The 7,952-nt window shown below is 45.5% G+C and overlaps 1 protein-coding gene across 2 annotated transcripts in view; it reads right to left on the reverse strand.

Annotated features, from left to right (window-relative positions):
- The window catches only part of LOC119286343 (BEL1-like homeodomain protein 1), a 5,746-nt gene extending 5,143 nt beyond the window's left edge, over positions 1–603 (reverse strand). The window contains exon 1 of one of the 2 annotated variants that reach the window (XM_037565716.1): positions 465–603. The gene's annotated coding sequence lies outside the window, so the exon portion shown is untranslated. Of the gene's footprint in view, positions 1–237 lie in introns of both variants that reach the window. The other variant, XM_037565715.1, reaches the window with a different exon arrangement.
- Positions 604–7,952: the final 7,349 nt, after the last annotated feature.

The following is a 7,952-nucleotide window of genomic DNA, read 5'->3' on the forward strand; positions in this document are numbered from 1 at the left end:
GGAGGAAAGAGAGGTAAGCTGCATGGCATGTATGCATGGAAGAACTCCAATACTCTAGCTAGCTTAAGCTCAAAAGCTCTGGAAGAAGAGAGGATGAGAGAGATGTTTGTGTGTGTGGAATAGGCATCAGTATCAACAAACTATAAAAATAAGGAAAAAGAGAAGGTACCCATCTTCATCAAGTGATTTAACAAAGAAACCAGATGTCAACGCAACCGGCACACATCATGAGCTTACCTCAAGAATCGATGCAGCTCTGCCTGCATGCACACGTGCTAGCCGTGCGTACAGCTTGCATATAAGTAATCTCTCTCTCCCCCCTCTCTCTCTCTCTAAAAGAGCATGAGAGGTGAAGATCCTAGAGAGAGGCGGGAAGAGAGAGGAAGGAGGAACAAGAAGGAGGAGGAGGAGGAGGAGGAGGGTATCTCTGGACCATGAGATCACTCATGTCAGTGCTTAAGTACCTGCTGCGAGCTCCTTTCCCTTTTGCTCTCTACAGAGACGACACTGGACTATATATCTTTCCTCCCGAGATCTCCTCCAGCTGAAAGGGAAAAGCAGGGATGGATGGATAGAGAGAGAGAGACCGATTGGTTAAGTCTTTAAGAGAGAGAAAGAGAAATGAGGCAGTGGAGGAGGGACACCCACCTCCCACTTCCATTATCCTCACAGCACAGCCCCCACGCACAGCTTTTCCCCCACTCCCCCCCTTTTATTTTCTTTCTCTTGTCTAGATCTTCTCTCTAGCTACCTACAAGATTTTGTCCCTCCTTTTATTTCTCTCTCATCAAGAGCTAGCTAGCATGCATTCTAGGTGTGGAACTCATATGTACCATCCTGGCCTTTGGTGGAGTATTTAACCAAAAACTACCACAATTCGCGGAAACGTGACAGAAACTACCACTTTACGATTTTGTCCCGAAAACTACCATTTTTTTTATTAATCCGTGACAAAAAACTACCAAGTGTGAAAACTGCTCGCTTTGCCTGGATTAAACGCGAATCTGACTGCCCGACCCCACACATAAACGGGCTAAAAATGCAATCGGGTCCCTAGTTACCTTTTCTCTCTGAAGACAGTTTTCTTTGGGGCATTTCCTCGAGCAGGTTGTCTTCGTCCTGGAGCATGAGCTGCCATGGCTTGTCACGGGAGGAGAGGAAGAGCACCGGACTATCATGGCTGCAGCAGCCGCTAGAGCGCGGACGGGCGCAAGCAGTCGCAGCTGCGAGCAGCACCGGCCGCACACGAGCTGGTGGATGGCGACCATGCCTCGTCCGTGGTGAGCGCGGATGGCGTCCAACCACCCCAGCCATGGAAGGAGCTCCCCGTGCGTGGTGGCCATCCCTGGCCCACGCCTCCGCGGCCCCCGGCGACGCGCACGGGGCTGACCTCCTCCTCCCCTCTGTAGCCATCCCATCACTCAACGACCTCCTTCTCCACCTCCGGCCAAATCGAAGGAAGAGCGCGAATTTGGAGCTGGGTCTGGGCGACGACGGCGCCGAGATGATCTGCAGCAGCGCTTCCTGGTAGACACGAGCGCCGACGCCGGCTGCAGCAGGGTCATGGGCGCCAGGCTCGACAGGTTGCTACCCCCGCTGCCCATCCCGGCGCTCCGACGTTCAAAACGCCCTCCGCCACCCCGTCCCCATCTCCCTCACCACCGCCACCTGCGTCCCGAACGTGGTCCTGCTGCTAGCTCGCTCCCTCACCACCGGGCCTTGACAACGACGTGGACTCGCCGCGGCAGCAGCTGTTCCTGTCCACCGGCGGCAAGCGACTGGGGAAGGAGGAGGCCGGCGACGAGGAGGAGAAGGAGGCGGAGGACCCAATTGCTTTTTTGAAGAAAAACTAGGGACCCGATTGCATTTTTAGCCCGTTTATGTGTGGGGTTGGGCAGTCAGATTCGCGTTTAACCCAGGCAAAGCGAGCGGTTTTCACACTTGGTAGTTTTTTGTCACGGATTAACAAAAAAGTGGTAGTTTTCGGGACAAAATCGTAAAGTGGTAGTTTTCTGTCACGTTTCCGCGAATTGTGGTAGTTTTTGGTAAAATACTCCCTTTGGTGTCTAGTTTTAGCAAACATGACCCATCACAAAGGACTAGTCTCGTGGTGTGTGTTGTACAAGCAGGAGCTATTGAGCTGTACCATCCAATTTTCATATTAGACTTCTATATGTACTTTTACGTAATTATCGCACATATATTCATGAACGGATTAAATAGACCCTAGTATAAGATAATTGCAACCTTTAATATTTTCGAGTCGTGAATTCACAATCGATTTTGTGAACCATTGACCCAACTAATTTTTTTCGAAAATGAGGTTATTGACCGTCGTTCTTCTTCCCCAAGCCACCGCCACAACCTCCTCTATCTGACTTCGCCTCCGTCAATGCCACCACTTTCATGTTGTTGCGGCCTCAGGCTCGTCATGTCTGGTGGGTGTCGTCGCTGCCCGCGATCAGGCCTCACACCTAAAGTCCCTCCGACCCTGATGAGCTACCCTAGCAAGGCCTCCTTCCTTGGCTCCGGTGCTCCACCATCAACGTTGTCGCGCCGCTGGCTCTGTTTGGTTACCCTAAATACTCTAAAGAGGTGCATTTCCTCGGCTTAGCCGCCTTCGCATAGGCGCTTCCGTGTAGCAGTTTACAAGTGTTTGAGGATGAAGTTGCATGATTTTTTTAAAAGCAGTTGTCTAATGCATAGTCAACTGTCATCGGCAAATTACGGTGTCACTTAGCCCAAGTGAATAAAGTTAAGATTTCAAATGGAAAAATATATTCTCTATCCATGTTGTCACCCCTTCGACTTGTACCCTTTTCACCCTTGGTAAATCGTCAACCCCAACTCTTTACTGCTTCGACAAGCCCTCCTTCCTCAACTCTTCCATCACTGTTGTCGTGTCACCACTGGCTTCACCTCGCTAGGTCTCGTGCCTCGACTCGGCCACCTCTACCACATCGAAAGAAAGCAATTGCCTAATTCGGGGACCAAATTGTAGTATTTTAGCTGGAATGTTTTTTCTTAGTTGCGATTGATCGTATGCAACCTCTTGTAGTCGATCGAGTACTGTGGCATAGTAAGACATGTATTGACTTTCCCCTCTTTTTGAAAAAAAATCATGAAATATTTGAAATGTGGAATTATCCATGGGTGACAAGTACTATTAGCGAATGATCAGTCGTATTATCCATGAGTGAGAAAGAAAACCATGGAGTGACAAGTATCGGCGAGCGAGGAGTACCAGGGCCGTCGTCGAACTGATCGGTGGACTGGTGGATAGGGATATGTGGCGTATTATTAGCAAAGAAAGGTGTAGGGCACATCTGGGCACAAGAATTGAGGTGGATATGGAGAGAGAAAGAGAGAGGGGGTATATGGAATTATGGATAGCAATTGGTGCGTCCGTGTGTGTGCATGCTCAGGTAGATCGACTGCACACTCTCTGACACAAGCCTGGATGCATGTGTCAGAAGAACTAGGAAATGTCCACGTCCTTGTCTATAGGGTCTATCTATCTAGGTCAGATTTTCTCTCTCTCTATCATCTTCTTTTCTCTGGCTTTTGGAAGCCCTGTGTGTGTAGGTCAGAATTTTAATTGCATACCATGTGTGTGTGTGTGTGTGTGTGACCTTTGCTTCTCTGTTCCTTTCCCTTGCCCTGTCACTTTTCACTCTCACTCTCTCGTGTGCATGTACGTCCAATCTTCCTTGGCATGTGTGACGTGGCATCTTGTTTGCTAGGGCATTTGTTTATGTGTATAATGGTCTACTTCACATCTTAATATTCTTCCCCATACATAAGCTAGTTTAGTCATTGCCTTTTTTTAACCTTGCATTCTTTTAGTCTGATGATGCCGGCTTTTGGAGGAAAAGCGACTGAAAGCTCAGGAATCCAAACCAAACTAGCTGCATCTTGGAATTGATTGTTATTCCGGAGGATAGCATATGTTCATCATTGTCAAATACAACAAGGGAGAACTTTGAAGGTCATCGGGACATGTTGTCTTGATGAGTAGGATATTATGTGACAAAGCAATTCAAGGTTATTGTAAACAAAATAAGTAGTTTAGGCGTAATGAAGTTTGAGAAATCATACATATCTTTGGGCCACATAAATCTATACACGAATTCAACTTACTAAGTAATATACGCATAACTAACTACCATGTGTAAAACATTGCAAAAACTCATTTACAACAACTCTAGCACAAACTCCATTTTGATAATTACCGGAAAAATATTCCATTTTATCCCATTTTGCACAAACGTTGAGTATGATCTAACTTCTACAACAATAGTTCAAAAAAGAAATTGGAATTTTAGGGCACGATGTCTATCAGCGTCACATCCATACAAGTGTGCAAGAACCATCTCGTAATATATTCTTTGATTTCACGAACTTCTTGTAGTGGCTAGATGTCGAAATTTCCTTGAAAGGGAGAAGAAAAACGTACAAAAGCAGCAGAAGTGGAAAGGGGTATATGCTCCATACAGCCATGATGAAAATGATGTAATAGACTTTGATATTGTATTTTACTTTGAAATAATACCATACCAAAACTGAGCATAAATCTTACTGGTTTATCCTTGCGTAGAATAATTTATCAGATGTCAAATAACTATGAGTTTATGGTTATGATTGTTGCAAACCTTTTTTTTCATGACGGCACCTGGGTCTACGGTTATGGTTGCAAAAAGGCTAGATTATTTAACCTTGACCTTTTACCAATGAATTTTGGTCATAAGTTTTCACAAAAAAATGTATACTAACTAGGCTTCCATGGGAGGTAAGCATACATTTGGCGAATGATTGGGCTTGTAGAACTTCTGTGATAAGAAATCACTAGAGTAAGTACAACCACCCATGAAACCTTGAGTTTTATGGTCTTGAGCTTTCTACAATTATGTCTATGAAACTCCTTTTTCTTCTTATTTAAACTTTTACAATATATTTTTATTAAATATATTGTTTACCATAACAAATGAACTCACTATAGAAACAAACTTCAATAGATATTAACTTTATTTTATATTGTCTATAGTAATTGTTGGCATGTACACTGCATACTTAGCTAAACATATATTCCTATGTTTTTTTTTGTCAATTTGATACATATGTAGCTCTTGGGGCATTCTCTGGTCATTGCTTAGTATAGCTACTTAGCCAGTTACGTTAGATTCATCTTGTATACAGACACCAAAAAGATTTACGTGTTCACTACTAGTGTTGCATTTAAGCACAATGTACATATACACCACACAATAAATAAAACATTTTCTCTATTTATCACTATGTGCCACATTATTGTATATCTACTTTACACGTTTCTTTTGGCTTGGAAGAAAGAAGTTAGTGCGCTATGTGATCACCCGCAAGACTAAAACCTCACACTTTATTGCTTTAGTTTGTAGCCATAGTACACCATTAGATGCTACCAAGCAACACTAGGTAAAGAATTAATGGAGGGAGATGGAAGAATCAAAATGGGGACCCTTGTATGCACAAAATATATATGGTGCGAAAAAATGGGTGCGGCATTATCTCTTCATGTGATGCATGGATACTTATCCTTTTGTAAAACCCATCGTTACACGCTATTCACACGTCTGGCTTGTTGATATTTATTTGGTCTCGAATTTCAGCCACATAACACCAATCTTGTTCCTTTTTCTGGTCCCAACATAGTGAAACCTTCCACACTATCGTCCTTTCCCAGCAGCTTTAATCCATTCGATGCAGCATTAGTTGATCAGTTCCCTTTTTATCATCGTCTGTCTTGCTATGCTAGCTTGTCCATTCTCTATTGACTTGTAGGTGATGTCTCTGTCGATTTCTTCGGTGTCATAGTTGCTAACGCTAAACTTGTATAGATATACTTGCAAAAGTTTATAGCCATATTGTAGCACCGTAGAGTCGTCGTCGATTGTTGGTGGCATTAAAAATCTTGTTTTAAAAAATGCTAACAACAAAACTGAACCTTTTTATTATATATAAATATAAAAAGTAGTACACGGCACCCAAACGTGTTTGGTGTACTATAATTTTTTTCCCAAGGAAATGAACAATGTGCATGTAGTACTATGGTACTGTTGCTGTGGTGATCAAGTCCTGGAGGAAGAAAAGATCTTGTGAGCAGGGTACGCATGGCATGGGGTCGTAACACCGCCACGTCACCCCGAAAAAGCCCTCACCTGCCCCGAGCGCCCGAGGGCCTCTCTCCAGCCGACGGTGGGACCAGATGGAGAATCAGGCCCACATGTCATCCAAATCCCTCGCCCACCAAGAAAAGCTTTTGGTGGTGGCCTTCCCCACGTGCCAACTACCGTGACGGATCGGGGCCCGCCCATTTACACCATCCACACCGATCCGGGAGGGACAGGTGTCGACCCCCGAGCGGAGGACGAAGAGAGGGAGGGCGTAGAGGCGCCCCGCTACCCTGTGTGGGCTGTTGCGCGCGGCGCAGAGGATCCTTTGCGGGTTGGAGGAGTAGGGGATTCGGTGGGCGTGGGGCCCGGCGCGTTGCGTCGCCGTCTGGTGGGCCATGGTGAGCGGGACGGGTCAAGGGCGCGGCCAATCGGTGCTCGGCAGCTTACGGCCCGCGTCGCCGTCGGTGGTGGCTGCTTTCCCATTGGCTGTTCTGGCCACTCGGGCGGGGAATATGCGCGGGCCCACCGGCGGACGGGACGGATGGAGGAAGGAGACGCCCCGAGCTGCATGCGTGAACGTTTTTCCTTGCTTTTGTTTCTGTCTAGACTGGAAGCCCGCCTCGGAGGCTCGAGGGCAGCGGAAGGAAGCATTCGCACGAGCGGTGTGGCCGTGTGCGACTCCGTGTCGGGTTGATTAGGGCGGGTGGCTTCATGGAGGGTGCGATGTGTGTGAGCTTGGCCCGCCGTTGTACGTACTGGCTGGTTCCACTGGGTGGGTGGCACTCTTTCGTTTCCAAGTTAGGATTTCTTTTCTTTTCCGATAAAGAGAGCTCCTTCTTCGATTTTCATTTACATGAATCACACTATCTTCATACAACAACTAGAATTGGGAAACATAAAAGACGACAATACATGATTTAAAATGAGCAAAATTGGCGTGAACTAGTAGACCGATAAATGGGCTTAAACGGGATTAAGTGAGACTCGGTTTACTTCCATACCTAAAGATCATCCAGCCATAATCATATTGGTCCCTATCCTCCAACTGTGGGTCGCCTTGAGGCTTGCACAATGCAAGGTGTTTAGGGGCGGTGTTTAGAAAAATAAACCAATATTTTTTAAGCACCAGTGTTTATTTGTAGAGGGTATGCGCTTGTTTAGGCACCCTGATTGAAAATATTCTAATGCAACGATGATTATAACTGAAATATTACAATTCAAGAAAGTTTTGGATTTAAAGTAGTTCAAACTTGAATTCAACTAGCACATATGTTCTAGTTGTTTCTTCTAACCGTCCACATATGCTCAATCAAATCTTCCTTGAACTGCTCATGAGTTACTCGATGCCGAATTTGTTGATGGATTTGGACAAACTCGTAAACATGGCCAAATTCTGATGTGGAACTTGGATAGGATCACCCATGTTCTCAAATTCAAGACCTCTGGTAGCATCTTCACCCCCATCCTCCACGATCACGTTGTCATGATCACACAACATGTGATCACCTCCCACAAGGTCTTCGGATTCCATTGTTTAGCAGGTCCACGAACAACTGTAAAATGGCAATGTAGCACTCCAAATGTGCTCTCCACGTCCTTTCTAGCTCCTTATTGTGTTTGGAGAAAGTGAGACCTTTTCTGACCAACTGACACATATATAGTATTGATAAAGGTAGCCCAGGAAGGACAAACACCATCAACCAGATAGAAGCATGTGTTGTATTCATACCCATTAACATTATAGTTGCAAGGAGGAACTTTCCCTTCAGTCAGCCTAGCTAATAATGGGGACAGATAGAAGCA

Source organism: Triticum dicoccoides, chromosome 4A (assembly GCF_002162155.2).
Source record: "Triticum dicoccoides isolate Atlit2015 ecotype Zavitan chromosome 4A, WEW_v2.0, whole genome shotgun sequence".
In the NCBI taxonomy this organism is placed as follows: Eukaryota; Viridiplantae; Streptophyta; class Magnoliopsida; order Poales; family Poaceae; genus Triticum; species Triticum dicoccoides.